Here is a 22,689-nt window from a genome sequence, read left to right as displayed (position 1 = left end):
GGGAGAATTGACTTGATTGCCTTTGGGAAATTGCAGTCCTTTTAATAATGACAAGTATCTCATTGATATAAAGGCTTATCTTTTAAAGCCAATATTTTTTCCATTTCACTGCAAGCCAGAGCATGCTAAAGTCTATGAAAAATTAATGTTGTAGGTTACCTAACAGGTACTAGAGAGGTACAATATGAGTAGTCTTCAGCATACTAGCAGTGAAAGAATTATCTTAAAGATGTGTCAAGATATTAGGTGCTTGTACTCTATACCTCCACATGGAAGATTTATTGTGGGACATGGACAAAAGTAACATACAAATCAAAGTTGATTGAATAGATTGTGAACTGCTGAATCATTGGAAACCACCAATTGAAACACATCAAAGTATGATGTAAAATGGAGATAACTTAAAGTACTTATCTCACAAAGTTCTTATAAGGAACAGACCAGTTTAATCAAATCACTTCAAGTAAATTGCAGCCTACCTTTTTTTTTTAACCACAGTATATAGTATGCTCGAATTTCACACATATGTGTGATGTATTGAAGTGTGATTTTCCAAGAAATCTTAATTAAATTTCTTCATTGTATTTATTGCTTCTTAACTGACTGAGTGCTTGTGAAAGGCAATAATAATGGGTAGTGAAAATCAAGATATAAGGAGAGTCAGTTAAGCTAACATGATTATCCTTTGCCTTAAAACTGTGTGTGTGTGTGTGGGGGTGTGTGTGTGTGTGTGTGTGTGTGTGTGTGTGTGTGTGATGCCTGTTTAATGAACATGCTCTTGTTCTTGTCATATAAACACATTCTCCACTCTAGTCTTTCTTAGGGTTTTTAGGAGTTATGTGACTTTAACAAGACCACCTAACTATCCCCATTTTCCTTGAATTTTGAAATCGAATTGGTTAGTAATTTTGCTCATGTTTCTATAGTGTATGGATTTACCTGACAACTGTGAGGTGACTGAGTAAGAAGAAATAAAATCTCATGGGTGTGGGGTGTTTCAGAGAGGTTGTGATTTGCTAATGGTTGTATCCCCGTTCCTACCCCCCACACTTAGAGTCTTAGAGCAAAGACTGGATACTTCTGGTTCCATGAAATGGATTTTCTGATTTTGAGTCTGATTTTATTTTTTCATTTATTTTTTTCATTTAGCCCATGCTACCTATCTTTACTTTCAGCATTTCTTTTTATGGCTTACCTGAGACATATAGTTGTGTAAAAGGCCTTAAAAATTTTTTAAATCCTTACCTTCTGTCATAGAATCAATACACAGTATTGGTTCCAAGGCAGAATGGTGACAAGAACCAGGCAATGGGGATTTGCCCAGGGTCACACAGCTGGGAAGTGTCTGCAGTCAATTTTGAATCCAGAACCTCCCTGTCTTTGGGCCTAACTCTCAATCAACTGAGCTACTTAGCTGCCCCTTAAAAGGCCTTTAAACAAAGCAAAGTTTAGGTCTTCTGCATGTTTCCCTATTTTGTTTAAATAGTTCAGGCATATATTTCATTCAAATATTTATCAGTAAAGACATTAATTACTATATTGGCTTTAAGTTTAATGACTGTTTCAGTAACCAAGCATCTGATAGTTGGAAAGCACTATTTTAAACAGTATTGGAGTTTTACATCTTTTTTTCCTTTTCTCTATAGAGGGAGTGAGGTGGTATATAGCGAGACATCCTTAAAAAAAAATATTGGCCTTTGATTAGGAGAGGCTGGAGAACAGTGATAGAGTTAAACTATAAAAGTATTACAAAGTTCTGTTTTATTTACACTATATTTACTATTTTGTTATTACTGATAATGGATAAAATTTGATTTTAATCATTAGGAAGATTGTTTTCCCCAAATAAAAATGCATTTTTAAGTTATGACTTGAACTTAATATAATTCTACAATTCATCAATAGCTGTAGGTTACATTTTTGAAGGCACACTAGTAAAAATTAAATTCAGCAAACATTACAAACTTTTCTAGGCATTAGAAACCATAAACATAGAACTCCAAGCCTCCTGTCAAGAAGCCTGTGTTCTAGTCAGTGTAGGTAAAATTGAGAACACAACTATTGAGGATGAGGGCTTCAGAGAAGATTTCCCTGGGCTGGTGATACCTGAATTGAAATGGAAAGTATAAGAATTCTAGAGGCAGAGTTAAGTTGGGAAGTACAGTTACAGTCATTGCTAATATGCAAATCACTAGTGCTTTGAAATATTGGGGTGATTTGATAACTAACCTGAGAGTTAATCAGTACAGATTCATCAAAGTCTTAGTGCAGTTGAAAACTTTAATAGCTAAATTGCACAAAGACTTTTGGGAGAGACTGAATTTAGTCATTAACCATCATTAAAACTAAAAATTCACTTCAAATATTTGAGTGTCTGTTGCTTATATGTAAGTACATTTTTTCTTTAATAACAAAAGGAAGGTGAATAAGCATTTAAAAACTTCCTGTGTGCCAGACACTTAATAAATATTATTTCATTTGATTCTCACAACAACCCTGAGAGATAGATGCTGTTATTATCCCAATTTTGGGGGTGGAAAAAACAGTTGAAAAAACTGAGGCAAATAGAGGTAAAATGACTTGCCCTGGTTCAACACATCTAAGAAGTGTCTAAGACTGGATTTAAACTTTGGTCTTCCTGACTCTAAGCCCAGTGCTTTATCCAGCTGCCTCAAAATGAAGTGTGCAGAACCAGGAAAACAACTTGCACAATGACTACAATAATACAAATAGTGAAAAAAAATATTTTTAAGTTGAAAGCTATGACCTAGATAAGAAATAAGCATTTCTCTTCATTTATTGAAAGGTCAGTGACTATAGATGTGCAATGCTTCATTCACTATTAGAAAGTGGACATGTCAAGTTTTGCTTAACTTTAGGAGGGAGGAAAAGGGAAGAGGTGAATGATAAAGAAAAAAGAAATGAATTCTATGAAAACAAAAGTATCAACAAAACAAAAATAGCTAGAACAAAAAAAGTGGATGGGAGATAAAGTAAGTTTGGAAAGTTAAACTAGAGACATTGGATATTACTTTAAATGAGAAGTTTGCATTTTATCTTAGAATCAATAGTGAATCATAGATGATTTTGTGTTGAGAGTGACATATTCAGATCTGTGTTTCAGGAATGTTATTTTGGCAGCTGCATTGAGGATTTTGGGGTGAAGAGCAGGGGATGGAGAATGGAAGCAAGTAAACTATTTCCATAGACTAGTCTAGAGGTATTGAGGGTCTGATTTAGTGTAGTGATCCTTTAAGGAGAAAGGGAGGAATTCATGTTGTTGAGGTCGAATTGACCAGAAAAGGGAAGAGAAAAAGATGACTGAGGTTGCAAACGTGGGTGACTAGAAACTGTTTCATCATAACATTTTGGGAAATTCTAACAAGGTGCAGATTTGAGGCAGGGAGAGATGAACAGTTCCATTTTGGACATGTGGTATTTCCAATGTCAAACATGGTGGAAATGTCAAATAAAAAAGTTGACAGATTGGGACTGGAGAGGGAGAAAGATTAGAACTAGATATAAAGATGTGAAAATTATTTGCACAGTGATAATTTAATGCATGAGATTTTACATGATCACTTACAAGAACAGAAAGTAGGATCTTTGGATCACATACATGTTTAGTGGTCAGAAAAATGATAATGAATAAAATTATTTTAAAGGAAATGTATTTGAATTTTGAGCTTTTTAGTTGTACATGTAAAATGTGAGGTTGAGATCTTTAAACAAAAATTACATTATTTGAGCCAGAGTAAGAAACTTAAATATCTTTATGAAGTTAATTAAGTCTTAACTTTCCTGTTAATTGGAACTGAAGAAAAGAAAACATTCCTACTGTTTCAATTTCCAAATGGTTTCCCAATTTTAAATGACTTTATTCACATACAACAGTGTATTCATTATTCATTCAACAGTTCATTCAAGTGGAGACTTGGTGTGACTGTTTAAAATTTTATGAGCAAGTAAATCCTCTTTGTCTGACTATAGGCTGCACTTTTTCCTCCAGATCTTATCTTGGATGCACTTAGATTTAATACTATATAATCTGAATCGAGATTGAAAAAGACAGGAAATCTTTAGAGGCAGAGTTAAGGTGGGGGGGGGGGGCAGTCCCTGCTAATTTGCAAATCACCAGTGGTTTTGAAATATCTTTAGATTAATTTGGGGTGATTTGGTATTTTACATAACAAACTAAACTGAGTTAATTAGGTGAATTGGAACAGATTCATCATCATGTTTGGATGTATACAGTTTGTCCCAAGTCTTCATGCAGTTTAAAACTTTAATAGCTTAAAACTGTACCAAGACTTTTGGGACAGCCTGAATTTAGAAACTAGTCATCAACAAAACTAACAATTCAGTGTGATTTTTCCAAGTTTATACCTAGTAAATGAAGAAAAGTAATTTCAAAGTAATATAGAGCAATTGCAAGACAATGAGAAGCAGCACTGACATCTAGGGTGATCAGTAAAGGCTTTATGTAAGACCTTCATGTAAGTACCTTCAAATGAAAAGTGAGAAGCTACTTTGAAGTGGGATCTCTTTGTCTCTGATTGATTTTGAGTGTGTGTGCGAGTGCCCGTGCCTGTGCAGCTCATTTACATTTCATGCTGATTTCTCTTATTGAATTTTAGGTCATGAGATGCTGCTTATCCTTTTTCTGAACCTTTTGAAATATGTACTACTAAAAATTGTACTTGACTTTCTTATTCCTTTTACATTTTATAAGATAGAATGGTGGTCATTTTTCCTTACAAAGTAAGTTTCCACTTGGAAAAAAATTGCCCAGGGAAAAGCCAAACCAGACTACTTATGAATTCAAGTGCAAATGGGTGTGAGCCACAATAAGCAATTCTGACAGTGTCACATGTGGTGGGTGGGTGTGGCTACCAAAACTACCAAAATTGTTTAGAACCAGAAAAATTAATAATCCTATTAATTGGATCCTCTGTATGAATTAGACCATATTTGGAGTGTTATATGTTTCTGCTCACACTGTGCTATTCTGACAGGGTTCTTTTGGGTACAGTTGGAACACATCTAGAAGAAGTGATATAAAGTTCTAGAACTCATCAGTTAAGGAGTATCTTGAAACAAATATTTGTCTTAGAGAAAAGATCTGAGGATTTGAAACATTTTCAAGTTTTCTAAAGGTCCTTTTGTGGAAGAGTTCTCAATCTGTTACATAATCATGACCCGCTCTTCCACTTCACATCAGTTACACAACAGAGATGGTCATATATTCCATCTTGTCATTACCCACAAATTTTCTACTTCTGTGTTTATGCACTCTGTTCCCTTTATCTGATAGTGATCTCTTAATAGTTACATATTTTACTATGCCTAACTCCTCAGTTCTCTTTTCAGAAATTTTAATTTAATTTAAAAAATTAACAAAAATAAAATTTCTTCTTTTCTTTCATTTGGAGAAAAAAGAATAATAAAATCCTGGAACAAATTTTGAATTATTGAACAAAACAAATTCCTTCTTTGTCTATGATCAAAAAATATATGTCTTGTTCTGCACCGAGTCCATCATCTCTCTCAGGAGTTAAATAGTATGTTTCATCATTGAACCTCGTTAAGTTCGTCAGAGTTCTTACATCTTTCATGGTTGATTTTTTTTAAGTGTTATTGTTACAGTTCATATGTTTTCCCAGATTATCCCTTTCATAATTTCTTATAGCACCATTATTCATTCATATATCATATCTGTTCAGCTTTTCCCCTCTTAATGGATACCCTGGAGTTGTTTCTTTGCTACTACTAAAAGATGTAAGGATAATTTAGGGTTGTGATCTAATCTAAATTAATTTTGGTTGCCAGGGAATATCCCAAATAAAATACTAAGTCAACTGGAAATTTATATTGATTTTAATTAATATAGAGGAAAGAAATTAAAGAGAAGGGAGAGGGAAAAGGTGTAGGATTTCTCCCGCCTGGCCTGTGCAAAGGGGAAGATTAGAGATTTTCTCTAAGAGGATAGTGTTTGGAAGGTAAAGGAGAAAGAATCAGCCTAAACTCCAAGAGAGCTCAGCTGAGATGCTTGAACCTGAACTAGCTACTCAGTTTCTCCCAGTATAGTATCAAGGAAAACTTACTGCCAAACCGGACAATAGCTGCCACCACCCAAGATGCCGGAAAGCTTAGCATGCTGTCAGTCAGAGCCACCTCTCAGGGAAAAGAGCCCAGAGAGAGGAAGTGATATGAAATATATAGACAGTTTTACATCACTTTCCTGTGTCTTACATGTACCAATGATATCTTAGGCTTGACTTAGGACAGCCCAGGGGTCTGTCAGTTGTTTCTGATTTGTTATTTGCTAGTACATGTCTGTCATAGGCCATCCACTAAAATACTTAATCCTTAAGAATGGGTGTAGACATTCTTGATTTTGTTAGACTAAGTAGGGTGGAATAATCTAAAGTTCACAATTTCCTGATTTTTGTTAGACTAAATAGAGTGGAGTAATCTAAAGTTCACAAGAGGTGGTATAAATATTTTTGTAAATGTGTCTGTCCTTCAGTTGTTGCCAGGTTATTATCCTGTACTGGCTATGCTTTCCTCTCTTTTTAACTCAACTCCTTGATCAATCAGTTCTGTCTTCTATACTTGAATTCCTTGTCTCCTTGTTTTATTGTCAGTCATGCCTTTCTAAATGCCTACCTTAAACTATTTTTTTCTCTCTGACTCCTGATGTTGCATGGAGCTGGAGAACATCACAGAACTATACAGATTTATATAATTTTATCTGGACTGTCAATGTAAATCCTTTCATATTCTGTAAATGATTCAATATTCTCATCAGAGCAGTCATTCCAGAACTTCATTTCTCTTCAAGTCTTTTATAGCAACTTATATATATAGTATAGCAACTTAGCCAAGATTCTTATTTCAAAAAGTTAAGTTCATTTGCCAAGAGCTCTCCTCGTCTCCCCTCTTCCTTTCTCACAACATTGAGATATGTTCCTTCATTTTCTCTTCCTTCAGGTATGTCGTGCATGAAAAGGTGAACTTTCTTCTTCACAAGCAAGCCCCTTTGTGTGTACTTTTACTTTTTTCCAGCAGATTGCTCCCACTATCCCACTACTCTCTCAAATCTATATTCTCTACCTATATGCTGTCTCTTTTTCTTACTCCTACAAACACGACCATGTTTTCTTTATCATTAAAAATCCCTCATTCAATTCAATAACCTCTCAGCTTTCATCTTTTATTTCTCCTTCCTTTCCTGGCTAAACTTTTTGAGAAAACTGTCCTCTCCAGGTACCACTTGCTTATCCTCTCACTGGATTTTAAACCCTCTGCAATCTGGCTTGTGGTATCATTATTTTGACAAACTACTGTCTCTTAAATTATCAATCTAATGGCCCTTTCTCAGTCTTCATCCTTTTTGATTTCTCTGTAATCTTTGCCACTATTGATAACCCTTTCTTCATGGATACTCTCTTTTTTTAGTTTTTTTCCTTTCCTTTTTTTTTGTGGCATTGCTTTCTCCTAGTTCTACTTCTGCTTATCTCACCACTTTCTCAGCCTCTTTTGCTGTATCTTTAGCCAGATCATACTCTCAAATCTCTATTCTCTTTTCCATCTATACCAAAGCTGTTCACTTCTAAGACTGTTAAGGGCTAGAAAATTGGAGTTAAGTGACTTGCCCAGGTCACACAGCTAGGAAATATTTGAGGCCATATTTGAACCCAGGTCCTTATGACTCTAGGCCTAGAGGTCTCTATACACCATGCTACTTAGCTGCCCCTTATACCAAAGTGGCTGCTTTTTTTTTTTTTAATATTAAAATATATTATATTCTGGACCTCTTTCATATCTGATTCAAATTAGTTGTCAGAGCAGTACAATACAAATGGAAATTGCAGTGGGGACATGTGCCTTGGTGGGATGGGGGTGTTGGGGTAAGCCTTTGTGATGCAGAACCGAAATATATCCTAAGTGTAATTCACATGGTCCAGGATGGCTTAAAACCTTTCTATCAGTTTTCCTTAGACAAAAATTATGAAAATGGAATAAAAATCCTTTAACAAGTACAAAAAACTGTCATAGGCTTATACCAAAACTTCTTAACCTGAGGTCTGTGGACTTGTTTTTTAAAAAACAAACTGTTTTGACAACCTTTTTTTTTAAAAATATATTTTATTTGATCATTTCCAAGTATTATTCGTTAACGACATAGATCATTTTCTTTTCCTCCCCTCCACCCCCCATAGCCGACGCGTAAGTCCACTGGGCATTAGATGTTTTCTTGATTTGAACCCATTGCTTTGTTGATAGTATTTGCATTAGAGTGTTCATTTAGAGTCTATCCTCTGTCATGTCCCCTCAACCTCTGTATTCAGGCAGTTGCTTTTTCTCGGTGTTTCCACTCCCATAGTTTATCCTTTGCTTATGAATGGTGTTTTTTTCTCCTGGATCCCTGCAAGTTGTTCAGGGACATTACACCGCCACTAATGGAGAAGTCCATTACGTTCGATTATACCACAGTGTATTAGTGTTTTGACAACCTTAAGGTTAGTTGTTTTTTTTTTTTGGTATTCCTTTGTATTTTATACCTTTTAAGACATTACTCTGTGAAAGAAGTTCATAGGTTTCAACAGACTACCATTGGGACTCATGACACAAAAACAGTTAAAAATTCCTACTCAGTACTATCTTAATTGGTGATATTAACTTCCTTGGGTGTAGCTTTCCATGCAGAAGATTCCTATGTATATTTTTAATCTAATTTCTAAGTTACTGTCTTATATCACCAATTGCCTGTTGGGCATCGAAATTTGACATTGTTAGTGAAATTTCAAACTCAACATGGCTAAAAACTATTATCTTTCCCCCTAAAATGACTTCTTTCCAACTTTTCCTATGGTACCAGCATCATCCTCCCAGTCACTCAGCCTCACAATCTCAGTGTCATCCTCCACTTTTCATTCTCATTCCATGTATTACATCTATTGTCACAACTTGTTATTTCTGCCTTCTCAACATCTCTTCCATTCCCCTTTTATCCATTCAGTCTTCACCCTTGTAGAGACCTCATCACTTCATGTATTTGCTTTCTAATTGTTCTGTCTCTCATCTTTCTCCTCCAGTCTGTTCCCAACTATCCTGCCAAAGTGATTTAAACTGCAGTTCTGACCATATCAACCCCGACTCCCACCCTGTTACTGACCCTGCCTATCCAGGAAACTAATGAATCCATGTAAGCTTCAGATTAAAATAGAAAGCCCTCTGTTTAGTATTTAAAGTTCACATACTCTTTAATTTAGATACACTGGAATCTCCTGTTCCAATCTATAAACATTTAGTAATTAACAGGAAGAGACAAGATAGACCCTGCCCTCAAGGAGTTTACAATTTAATGTAATGGGAAAGACAGCATGCAAAAAATATATATGCAAGGCATATGCAGGATAAGTAGGAAATAATTAACAGAGAATATACTAGAATTAAGAGGGGTTATGGATCACTTCTTGTAGAGAAGAGGATTTTTGTTTGGACTCAAAGGAAGTCTGGGAGATCAGTAGTCAGAGCAAGGAATAGAGAACTTTCCAGGTCTGAGGGGACAGCCAGAGAAAAATGCTGGGAGTTGAGACTTTCATTGGCTTCTTTCTGACTTCTAGCTTTTCCTATCTTCAATCAAAGACTCAACTCCACCTTCTACAGGAGTCCTTTCTTGTTTATCCCTTCACTGGATGCTTTCTCTTTGAGATTGCCTTGCATTTACTCTGGATGAATTTTATGTGTATACATAGTTATTTGCATATTGTCCCACCCTCTAGACAGTGTTTTTGTTTTTTATCCCTCCCTGAAGACCACAGTGCCTGGCCTTAATAAATGCTTTTTTGATAGATTATTTTCATTCTGACCTTAGAAAACAAAATTCAGACTAATGCATAGAAGTTACAGGATTTAGATTTTCCAGAATTTAAGTAAAAACTACCCAATTAAGTAAAGCTTTTACCCTGTGAATCTTGAAATTTCTCAGACTTGTGAATGTTAAAAATTTCCCCATTGGAATAATTCACTACTGGGAACATTCCCCATTTAAAATATGAGAACTCTACTTGGATCAGAAATGGGAGGACCTCTACTCCACCTGTACTTAAGACTGCTTTAGGGGAGAAAACTCCTTGCTGAACAATGGAAAGTACTTAAACCCATACTTAAGCCATGCCTATTTTTAGAAAGGGGTGCTAAGTACCTATAAAGGTCAGGCAACTTGTGAACTTACAAGGAGCAAAGAGGTGAAAACTTACTCAGAGCTTTCCTGATGTGAATTACTCAGAAGTTTTAGTCTACCCAGAAAAGGTGAGAGCAAGATGTGAATTAAGAAGGTGATAATAAAATGTGAATTAAGAATGGCCAGTCCTTTGGAAAACATCTACTATGATTGGTAGATGTAAGGACTTAGGGGAGGTGACATAGGAGAAATTGCCCTTTAAATAGGAGCTCAGATAGGAGCTCAAAGGACTCAGTCTGAAACATTCAGATTGAAGATTGAGCTGGTGAAAGCAGCTGAGATGATGCTGGCCTGGTGTCACTAGAATCCTTGCTTGGACAGATCTTGTGGGGAGTGATAAAAGACTGACTGATCCCTCTCTCTTAAGACTCAGGTCTAGGCCATGTTGGCTTAAGGCCCTTCATACTTATTCCTTTCTTACTCTTTCTTTCTTTGATTCCTCATTGTATTATTAATTAAAGTCTCTATAAAACCCAGTTGACTTGAGTATATTCATAATTGGGAATATTTCCCTGGCGACCACCTTATTATTTGATTTTAAAACAAGACACTGTAGTGAAAACATTTTCTGCGGTCACAATTTACTTACCCACTCTTATATCTACTACAATTTATATCTTCCACTATTTTAACTCTTACATTTTATGACTTCAACTCTTTTAACTGCCACAGTTTATGACAGACAACTATTTTAATTATTAATTATAACACCCCCAAACCAGAAAAGTATGTCTTGTTTTAGGTAACAAGATCCCTGGTTTTGGAGATCTTGAAGTGAAAAAGCTATATGATTACTTTTGGGAATGTACAGAGAAGATGCTTTAAGGGTTTGTCCTAGATGAGATAAAAATGAGAACTAGTGCCCCACTCACTTAAACAAAACCTTGAGTCAGAAGGTAGGAGTAAAAAAAAGGCAGTTGTTTTTGGCCAAGAAGTGCCTATTGACTAGGCAGTAAGCAGGTAATATATAGGTCCCTAATGCAAGACCTCCTCCTCTCTCCCCTTCCCCCCAAACTGAGCCTTGGTTTACAATTTACAACACAGGTGTTTCTAACTCAGTTCAGGTGAAGTAAGGAGAGCAATTGAGTTGTTTATTGCCCTTTCTGTTTATCAGTCTCTTTCCCCAAGCTTGTCCTGGAGTCTTCAGTCAACAAGAGGTAACAAACTAGCCTTCCACATCCTTTTTCTCAATTTGGGGATGTTAACTGGGTGTTTTTACCTTGAGAATGAGGGAGGGAAGGAGGAAATGTGTATGTGTGTAGAGCACACTTAATTCCATCTCACTCAAGGTCTCTTCCAACTCTTGAGATTCTTTGAATGATACATTTTGTTTCATTTGGTTGTATTCGCAAATATTATTTTTCCATGTGGTAGTACTTAGTTTTCCCATTTTATTCATATGAAAAAGGTACTTTTTTGTGACTTTAGTGACTTGCTTGTATTGAAATACTAACGTATGTACAAATTTAGCAGTCACATCCCCTAAGTTTTAATTGTAAACACCTCTTGCCACAAACAACCTTAATTTTAGTTTGTTATTTTAAAAATGCAAGCATTTAAAAATTCAGTTAGGATTTCTTAAAAGATTCTAATGTAGCTAAAATTGTTTTAATGTTTTGTTAGGTACATCACATGGTTGATCTATATTGAACTTTCAATCAACCTAAACTAACTTTTTCCAATGCAAGCTGTTACTAAACTAGGTCTCCATCATTTTAAAATTTAAAATTTCTGGATTAAAGTGCCTTACATTTTTTGCCTACTAAATTTTCTTTTAGTTTTCCCCACCATTTTAGCTTGCCAAGACACTAGTTCTTGATTTTTTGCCATCCAACATATATTGCTGCCAACAGCATACAGATATCTAATTGCTCCTCTTAGCTTTGTCTTTGCAGTTTTGATAGGATGTCTTGTGTGTCTTCATGCAAGCCACTGATAAAATATTGAAAAGGTCAGAAGGTGACAGAATCCTTTGGCATATCACTAGAGACTCCCCTACAGGTTGACATGGAGACATTAATCAATACTCTTTAGATACAGTATTTGTAATGTCACATAAAGGAGGTTGTTACATGTTTTGCTTGGTCACAGAGACCAGAAGTAGGAAAAAAGGATGAAAAAAGGATGGAAGTGGGTCAGGCACTGATAATGTTGGATGTTAGAGGCAGCTTTAGTTTTAATGTGAAAAACTACTACTTTATGATTAGCCTTAAAAAGAGAAGAAGAATTAACTTTCTCCAGAGTTGGCTCCCTCTTACCCAGGTCTTTGAGGAGATGATGGAATACTTCTTTTCACCAATACTAGTTATTTTAAAAGAGAATTCTTGGATTTTCTGAGGTGTTGGAGTAATTGGCCTTTTTAAAAAAATTTTATATTTTATTTGATTATTTCCAAGCATTATTCATTAAAGACAAAGATCATTTTCTTTAACCCCCTGGGTTAAAGTGGGTACCCACTGGGTATCACATGTGTTCTTGATTCGAACCCATTGTCATGTTGTTAATATTTGCATTAGAGTGTTCGTTTAGAGTCTCTCCTCTGTCATGTCCCCTCAACCGCTGTAGTCAGGCAGTTGCTTTTCCTCCGTGTTTCTACTCCCACAGTTTGTCCTCTGCTTATGAATAATGTTTTTTCTCCTAGATCACCGCTACTAATGGAGAAGTCCATTACGTTCGATTATACCACAGTGTATTAGTCTCTGTGTACAATGTTCTCCTGGTTCTGCTCCTCTTGCTCTGCATCACTTCCTGGAGGTCGTTCCAGTCTCCATGGAATTCCTCCAGTTCATTATTCCTTTGAGCACAATAGTATTCCATCACCAACATTTACCACAATTTGTTCAGCCATTCCCCAATGGGAGGACATTCCCTCATTTTCCAATTTTTTTTGCCACCATAAAGAGCGCAGCTATGAATATTCTTGTGCAAGTCTTTTTTCTTATTACCTCTTTGGGTTATAAACCTAGCAGTGCTATGGCTGGATCAAAGGGCAGACAGTCTTTTACTGTCCTTTGGGCATAGTTCCAAATTGCCCTCCAGGATGATTGGATCAATTCACAACTCCACCAGCAATGAATTAATGTCCCTACTTTGCCACATCCCCCCCAGCATTCATTACTTTCCTTTGCTATTATGTTAGCCAATCTGCTAGGTGTGAGGTGATACCTCAGAGTTGTTTTGATTTGCATCTTTCTGATTATAAGAGATTTAGAACACTTCTTCATGTGCTTATTAATAGTTTTGATTTCTTTATCTGAAAACTGCCTATCCATGTCCCTTGCCCATTTATCAATTGGAGAATGGCTTGGATTTTTGTACAATTGATTTAGCTCTTTATAAATTTGAGTAATTAAACCTTTGTCAGAGGTTTCTATGAAGATTTTTTCCCAATTTGTTGTTTCCCTTCTGATTTTAGTTACATTGTAATTGGCCTTTTAAGGTCACTTCTGGCTGTGATTCTGAGTTTAGATATTTTTACTTTCTTACCTTTTTTTACAAAAGAAGTCTTATTTTTTTCCCAATCTATATGTGAATTTCAATGACCTGACTTGAAAAAAGATTTTAGCTTCTATCCAGTTATGGAACCTCGAGATCTGCTGTTTGCTGGCATGAGCCAGAATTTGAATTTGTCAATACAGTTATCTTCTCATAATTACTACAGGATATTAATGATGGTGTCAATTCCACTCTTCTCACAACCTTTGCCCTCAGGAAAACAATCATATCTACTAGATTTTGGATCAGAAATCTAAAGGGAAGGGAGGGAGGAAAGAAAGAAGGATTAATGAAAAAAGATATTGCTTGAAAGTGCTTCTATGAGGAGTTATCTATCAAAAAGTTATTTATTCTTAATCTAAATCTGATACGCTATATAAATAGTGTTATATAAATGTATTACATAGTTTTAGGAGTCTCTGCATAAAAACTGAATAATATTTGATAGCCTATCTGTTTTCTTAAAATAATTCATTAACACAATTGGACCTGATTGTAATGAGCCTTAGAAGTTGTATTTTAGAGATTATTTGAAATGTCTTTTCAAATTTAGAGGCCTTCTGAGATATCAAATTATTTTTTGGCCTGCTTCAGGAGTTTGGGCAGCGCTCTCTCTCTCTCTCTCTCTCTCTCTCTCTCTCTCTCTCTCTCTGATTGGGGATGGGGGTGGTTATTGGGTAGGATTTAAGGTATCTAGACTTTTGCAGGCTGAGATTGATACTTCTCTTGATGTTTTTGGTTGAGGTGGAATTTTTCCTTGCTGATATCCTTTGGTTAGCAATTTTAACTTCTCTTTTCTCTCATTAACTCAGAGCCACATAATAATGTTGAACATAGATTTCTATGGCCCCAAATAAAAATAAATCTGTTTCCAAAAGTTTAAAACATAAATTGTTTTAACAATTTAAATAATCTTTTTGCCTGTGAAAAGCCAGAAAGAAATTTATGCTGACCAAATACTATAAAATCAAACTTACAGTTTTTGCATTTTAGACTGGGTCTGAATATTTTTTTAACTCTTTGCTTTATGCTTTTAAACTAGATACTTCATATTTTGCTGAGCTTTCCTTGTGGAGCTTCCTTTCAGATGTGAGTATTATATACACATTTTTATGAGTAATTTTTAGGCTTTTGTTTGAAATCTGCATATTGGCTATTGTACAGCAATACCAAATCAACTTTGTTAAAAGTAGAGAATATTATATATCTAATAAGCTAATGGATTTAATTATGGCATTTCTCATTAACTTTCTATTTAGTTTCTTTCCAGGATAAGTCCGAATTGAGCTATATCAATTAGATTTTGGTGTAGTCAACCTGTAGCCTAATTTTAAAAAATCATTTTGCTTTTACGTTCTGGCCAATCAATTTAAGGCTTAGGCCTAGAGCTCTTTTTTTATTACCAATCATACAGTTGGCTAGAAATGTAGTTTTATAAGCTGTTTTGAGGCTAGTCTACAATGCAGCTGTTGTTAACTTTAATGTTTGTATAAATGACCAAATGATCATGAGGGAAATTAATTTAAACAGTTGTTATATAAATAGTTTCGGATTTGTAGGTTCTCTAATTAGATGATCAGCCCCCAGCTTAATCATTTTTAAAGGAAGCTAGAGACAATAAGAAATAGAAAAGTTAAGGATCTTCTGTTCTTTACCAGGTAGGATTCATTGGGGAAAAAGGAAAGAAGTTATGTCATATGAGCATTCTGGGTAGTATATAGTACTAGTGTAAATGCCATTCTGTAGAAAAGAGAGGCAGTCTGGGGAGAACTTCTTACTTAGATGAAGGGTAAGGACAGGAAGCATAAAGGCATCTGGTTTCCGAGAAATGCTAACTTTGCTACTGAAGAATTTGGGGCAATACCAAAAAAACCGCAGCAAGACAATTTAAAAATCTTTGGGAAATTATTGGCCTTAGAGGTGAGTGGCTTCAGCTCATTTAAATAACTGCCATAAAAATTATAAATTATAATTGATTTCAGCAGTACTAAAATTAACAAGTATATAATATTAAAGACATGGGGATAGCTCAACACCACTTCCTGAACTGTTTGTTAACAGGAGAAAATACTTTTTATCCCCTGCATTTTAAAATGCCTCTTTATTATTGTGATTTTCCTATAATATTCACTTTCTATGTAATTTTTTGATTGGGGGAATGGTTGAACAGTTTTGGAGGTTCTTAATTGTATTTGATAGCTGTCTGTGGGGATATATGATGATTTGTTATCTGGACACCATATAGTTTGACTTCCTTGGATGTAGTAACATACTATATAGAAGAAATTAATGCTATTAAATACTAAATTATTAGAGAAATAGTGTACAAAAATGCAGGGGGAAATTTATGTAACTAACAATTTTAATGGACAATTAGGGAATATTATAATTTTTTCTTGTCTAGAAGTATTCTAATTTCCTAGACATTAAATGAGTTAATTTAACCAGAAATATTTAATATAGAGCAATGTGCAAGTTAAGGATCATATGTTAAATTTTTAGTGGTAATATAATTATTGAGGCAAATTTGAAATGAACATTTTTTGCATTTTCCAAAGTTATTCTACCCTTGAAGCCTAGCTTATGCTTAGTAACCCTCCAGGGTAAAAACTGAAATATATAAAAATGGGACATTGGATCTGATTGAAATAAGCTTATTTTTTTTAGTACAGTTATAGAATACAATGTCAAACCAATGGGCAGTTCAGGCTTTCTTAATTTTTAAGGTGTTTAATTAGATAAATGACAATTATTATATAATTTTTCATTATGGCTTTTACAGAGTTCTTTGACGTACATTAATAAAGTATTCCCCCCTTTTTAAAATAGAATTATTAAGAAAACCTGGCAATCCAATTTTTAAAAGGTGATCTCTCCAGCCTTTTTGCAAGGTAAGTAGCTATTAATTGTGTTTTCCAAGATGAATTATTTGGTGGTTCAGGTTGTTGATGGAGGTGGGCAGTGGGTAGTAATAGGAACAAGATCATCATACTCTGAAATCTTGCATTTCTCATCAGTTAGCACTAAACATAAACTGCAGTACTAGTCAAGCATAAATTGCAAGCATTAATCATTCCTGGTTCAGTAATATACTATTCTCAACCATCAGTTTTATGCTTAATCTGTTTTTAAATTCATATTATTCTTTATTTACCTTAGTTCTGAACTGTTAGGACCATACTGTAGCCCTCCCCTCTCCTCATGTTTATATTCCAGAAGGGCAGCAAGACCTCTCCCTCTTTTTTCCCTATGACAGATGGGTCAAACCCAAAACCACACCTTCATTCAAATTTGGCCATGCCCATTTTCCAGGGTTTTCAGGAAAGGTGAAGATTTCTCTGGAAGCTCCCAAGACCCTCAAAAAATATCCAAACCCTGATCCACACCTGAGATTTGAGAATCTTAAAAACTACTCAGACTGTACTTTAGAAGATTTGATTTAGCTATTTCCTTATTGTAACAATGGAGATACTTGGTCTAACAAGAATCAGGAATGTCTTGGGAACTTTACATTACTCCACTCATACTTAGATATACTTTAGGGGAAGTTGTAAACTCCTGATTGAAGAATGAAGGTACTTAACTCATACCTTATAGTGAAGCTAGAACTTTAAGCTAAGTCCATTTTTAGATCTAATACAAAAGGGTGTTAAGTACCTATAAAGGTGAAATTAATCACAAAAAGGTCAAGTAACTCACAAAAGGCAAGCTTAACAAAGAAGTGTGAAGTACTCAGCAGATATAATCTAACCAGATAATGTGAGAACTAAAGAGTGGCGAGAACTAAGAATGGACAGTTCTGGAAAAAAGGGTCTACTGTGATTGGTAGGCATGAAAATTTAGGGGAGGTGACATAAGAGAAAATTTCTTTAAAAGGAGGGGTAAAAAGTCAGTTCAGGCAATTCGGAGTGGAATTGAATCCTGAACTCAGTTCAGGAGATTGAGTTCAGTGGAGGCCTGAAGCTTCCTTGGAGGTGGTTTCGTGGTGAGTGATAAGACTGACTCCCTTTCCTTTAGACTCAGGAAGGCCACTTTGGCCAAGGCCTTTACTTTAACTATTGCCTGGCTCAGCCTGAGCCAGAGCAGTTTAACTTCTCTCTCTCTCTCTCTGTCTCTGTCTCTGTCTCTGTCTCTCTCTCTCTCTGTCTCTCAATTCCTTCTCTCTATATTAATTAAAATCTCCATAATTACCAGCTGACTTGGGTATTTTATTATTTGAGAATCATTCCTGGCAACCAATTATTTAGATTTAAGTCAAAATGCCAAAATTATCTTTACAGATTGCTACTCCATACCTGGGGCTGCTACTCCACTGATGGGGCTGTTACTCATCAGCACAGGGCTAATGGAACTACTACTACACCACTGGAGCTGCTACTCCCCACCTGGAGAGCTGCTATTCAATTAGCCCTATTGACAGTACTCTACTAGCCCCCAGGCTAATCCATCAGCCCTAAGGCTGTCTGATTAGCCTCCAGGCTATTCCATTAGCTGTTAAGCTATTATACTACCTTAAACCTCTTCAAATAAAATTATTTTCTTTTGGATTGAACTGAGTTTGAGTTATCCTGTTCTTGGGGTGAGAACCTGCTACAAATTTGAGTGTGTTTCTTCCATAACAGTGCCATATATTATTTATATTACTTTATTGAAATTTTCAAAGGAGAAGAAAAATCTACTTCTTAACCAGTTCCCCACTTCAGTAGAATAAACTGTTAACAATAGTTCTATTAATGTCACTCATATTTTTTTTTGTAATAGCACTTATATAGATAGCTGACATATAGTTTATAACTACCAAAACTAGTTCTAAAAAGTAGTATTAGTTGTAAGATACCATATAATTTGGAATTCTACTCTTGAATAGTTTAGATGTTAAAATGTATGCTTATAGGTACAAAATTTCTATCATTCTCTGTCACTGTATGTCTTTTAAGAGGAGACCAGCTGACTATTTATTATGGATACTGATTATGCTATTCTTGGTTAGGTATGAGTTGTACTAAATGACCTTTGTGGTCCTTCCTATTGATGAAATGTTGTGATACAGAAAAATGCTGAAAGTTTTAGTGTAATCATATATGTTAAATGAAAATTTGTGTCAAATGTGCCAACAAGAGTATTTCCCAAGAACTTTTAACTCTTGAGAAACATTTAAAAGCACTTACTATTTCTTTGTAATGAGTGCTTCAGTGATGTTAAAATTAACTTGTGTTTCTTTTACCTTGAATCGGTTTTTCAATTGATCAATCAAATTTTCAAATCAATTAAAAAATTTTCAACATTTGTTGTCTTAAACTTTATTTGTTTTAAGCTGTTAAATCATGGAAGCTCTTCCCAAGTTCATCTAATATTTTGTTATTTTTTACTTCTGTCCTTGTTAATCACAAGGAAAGTCACATCAGATTGATATTCTTGAGAGGAAAGCAGGAAATGTTAATGTCTGCAGATCCTATATTTACTTAAATGAATCAAAGATAATATCTAAGTTGTTAATGTTGGGGACTGAGAGGATGTTGGTTCCTTGATAGTCATAGAGAAGTTTGGAAGGCGCAAGAGTTTGAAGGAAAAGATAATGAATTAAGTTTTGGACATCCTTCTCTAAACGATTTTGGAGTATCATATTGTTTAATTTCCAATTAGTTTTTGATTTGGGTTTCCATGTACCATTACTGATCATTATTTTAATTGCCTTGAGATCTGAAAAGGCTGCATTTACTATTTCTGCTTTTCTGCATTTGTGTGCCATGTTTCTGTGACCTAATGTATGGTCTATCTTTGTGAATGTGCCATGTGGTGCTGAGAAGGTGTATTCCTTTTTATCCCTATTTATTTTTCTCCATATGTCTATTAATTCTAATTTTTCTAAGATTTCATTCACTTCTTTTACCTCTTTCTTATTTATTTTTTGATTTGATTTATCTAAATTTGATAATGGTTGGTTCAAGTCTCCCACTAATATGGTTTTACTGTCTATTTCTTCCTTCAATTCTCCTAGTTTCTCCATTAGAAATTTGGGTGCTATATTATTTGGTGCATGCATGTTGATTAGTGATATTTCCTCATTATCTAAAGTCCCTTTTAACAAAATATAATTACCTTCCCTATTCCTTTTGATCAGGTCTATTTTTGCTTTAGCTTTATCAGATATCATGATTACCACTCCTGCCTTCTTTCTGTCAGTTGAGGCCCAGAAGGTCTTACTCCATCTTTTAATTCTGACCTTGTGGGTGTCAACCCGCCTCATGTGTGTTTCTTGAAGACAACATATGGTAGGGTTTTGGATTCTAATCCATTCTGCTATTCGTCTGCGTTTTATGGGTGAGTTCATCCCATTCACGTTCAAAGTTATGACTGTCACTTGTGGACTCCCTGGCATTTTGATATCCTTCCCTAATTCTAACCTTTCTTCTTCAGCTCTACCTTTTAGTCCAGTGATTTGCTTTAAATCAGTCCCCCTTGTCCTCTCCCTTGATATGTTTCCCTTTCTAGTCTCTCCCTTTTTGTTCCCTCCCCCTCCCCCCTCTTCTTCCCTCCCTTTTTTGTGTTTCCTACCCCCTACCCCCTTGGTTTTCCCTTCTCCCGTAAGATAGAATTCAAGATCCCAATGGATCTGGATGTTCTTCCCTCTCAGAGTTGATTTCCCTGAGAGTAAGGTTTAAGTAAAAACTCTCTTCCTCTCCTTCTTATAGGAGTTTTCTTCCTCTCCCCTTCCCGTGTGAATCTTTGTGTGAGAAAGATTATTCTATTTGGTCTTTCTTTTCCCCCTATTTACACATTACATTTTCCCCACATATTAATATACATAGATTGATATAAATGTAGTCCTTATAGAAGAGAGTTTGAGTAAAAGAAAAAGATAACATTTTTCTCCTTTTCCCTTTCCTTCATATTTACCTTTTCAGGTATTCCATGCTATTTGTTTTTCGATGCTGAACTTTCCACAGAGCTCTGGTCTTTTCTTTGCAAAAACTTGGAAATCTTCTATTTTGTTGAATGCCCATACTTTCCCTTGGAAGTATATAGTCAGTTTTGATGGGTAGCTGATTCTTGGTTGAAGGCCCAGCTCTCTTGCCTTTCTGAAAATCATGTTCCATGCCTTACGATCATTTAGAGTGGAACTTGCAAGGTCTTGTGTGACCCTGATTGGCATTCCTTTATATCTAAATTGTCTTTTTCTGGCTTCTTGTAAGATTTTTTCTTTTGCTTGAAAGCTTTGGAATTTGGCAATTACATTCCTGGGAGTTGTCTTTTGGGTAGAGGGTGTTCTGTGAACTCTTTCGGTGCCTGTATTGCCCTCTTGTTCTAGGATCTCTGGGCAATTTTCTTTGATTATATCTTGTATTATCATGTCGAGTTTGCTGTTTATTTCTGGCTTTTCTGGTAGTCCAATTATTCTTAAATTGTCTCTTCTCCCTCTATTTTCCAAGTCTGTGACCTTGTCAGTGAGATATTTTATGTTCTCTTCTAATTTCTTGGTCTTTTGGCTTTGCTTTATTAATTCTTGCTCGTTGTCTTTGAGTTGCCTAATTCTGACCTTTAAAGCCTGGTTTTCCTTTTCACTTTGGTCAAACTGGTTTTGTAGATGTGTGAATTTCTTTTGCATTATTTCCCACTTTTCCTCCCAGAAGGCTTCCATCTTTTTGATCCTTTCTGATTCAAATTCTTCATGGGTTTGTGGAGAGTTTCCATTTCCTTTGGAAGGTTTCTGAGCATTTGCTTGTGTTTCCTCTTCTATCTCCTCTGTATTTTGTATTTTTGCTCCATAAAATGTGTCCAAAGTTGCCCCCTTCTTCTTGTTTTTCTTGGGAGTTTTGAGGCTTTTATGCTTCTGTGGACTTTGCCATCTCTATCTGAGTGGGGAGGTCTAGCTTTTCTTACCTCTGTCTGGTGTTCAGAGGTTTTAGCCCTAGGCAAATTGTCCATTCTCCTCAGCTATTCTGTCTTCCAGGGGAGGCCAGGATTCTGTGTTACTGCCCTCCTCAGTTCCCTCCCGATGCTTCTGCAGTGTCTTACTTCCACGCTCTTGAGCCTGGCTGTCTTACTTCCACGCTCTTGAGCCTGGCTAGGCACTCTCCACGGGGTGTTTTAATGCCTTTGCTGGCCAGAAGAGCCTGTATTCTGAGGGGGGAGGGGCCGCAACTTCCAGGAAATCAGAGGGTTCCTGATAGGATTAACTTTCACTGGGTTGAACTGAGTATGCCCTGAGGCAGGGACCTTCTGTGAGACTGGGATGGGAGGATCCAGCCAGGGGGGTTACAGGCGCCCCCTCCCCCGCAGTCTCTCTCTGTTTCCCTGCTGTCTGTGTTGGGTGCCCCCTCATCTGAGTCAGGTTGTTTTCAGGAAGCAGCCTTCAGAGTAGCCGGCCCTGAGGCTCTGAGGTTCCCTCTGCTGCCTCGGACTCAACGCTCTGGGTTGGGGGTGGGGGATGGGTCCTGAGACCTTCCTTCTGCCTACCCCTTAGATCTGAGTGATCTCAGGTTCTGGCTTTTGGGGGGCCGTACCTTTTGATCCAGGTCCAGGTCCAGGAGGAGGAGGGTTCCCAGGGTCTATTCTGTTCTTTGTTTTGAATTTTGGTGCCCTTGGAGCATATAGTTTGAGTTCGGTAACGAAGGGTTTCTGGAGGTCTGAACTTTAGCTTTCTCTAAGCTGCCATCTTGACCGGAAGTCAGTTTTGGACATCCTGAATTTAAGATGTCTACAGGACATATATTTTGAGATAACTAATAAGCAGTTGGACATATGAAATTGGAGGTAAGTAGAGAGTTTTCGATTGGATAAGTAGAATTGAGAATCATTAACTTATAGTTGTTAATTGAATCCTTGGGAGCAATTGAGATGATCAAGTGAAATAGTTTAGAGAAAGAAAAGAAGATGACTCAGGACAGAAGCCCTTTGGACACTTGTGTTTAACAGACACAACCTGGATAATTATCCAGCAA

The 22,689-nt window shown here is 36.0% G+C and overlaps 1 protein-coding gene across 4 annotated transcripts in view; it reads left to right on the top strand.

Moving 5' to 3' along the window:
• Positions 1–22,689, top strand: part of ESCO1 (establishment of sister chromatid cohesion N-acetyltransferase 1) — a 76,286-nt gene that overhangs the window by 3,293 nt on the left and 50,304 nt on the right. For 3 of the 4 annotated variants that reach the window (XR_008917684.1, XM_007487633.3, XM_001367418.4), the window contains exons 2-3: positions 14,790–14,836; positions 16,577–16,638. The exons of the other annotated variant lie outside the window; for it this stretch is intronic. The gene's annotated coding sequence lies outside the window, so the exon portion shown is untranslated. The remainder of the gene's footprint in view (positions 1–14,789; positions 14,837–16,576; positions 16,639–22,689) is intronic. 4 annotated transcript variants of the gene reach the window in all.

Source organism: Monodelphis domestica, chromosome 3, assembly GCF_027887165.1.
Source record: "Monodelphis domestica isolate mMonDom1 chromosome 3, mMonDom1.pri, whole genome shotgun sequence".
NCBI classification, from domain to species: Eukaryota; Metazoa; Chordata; class Mammalia; order Didelphimorphia; family Didelphidae; genus Monodelphis; species Monodelphis domestica.
This window is presented reverse-complemented; position numbering and strand designations above follow the sequence as displayed.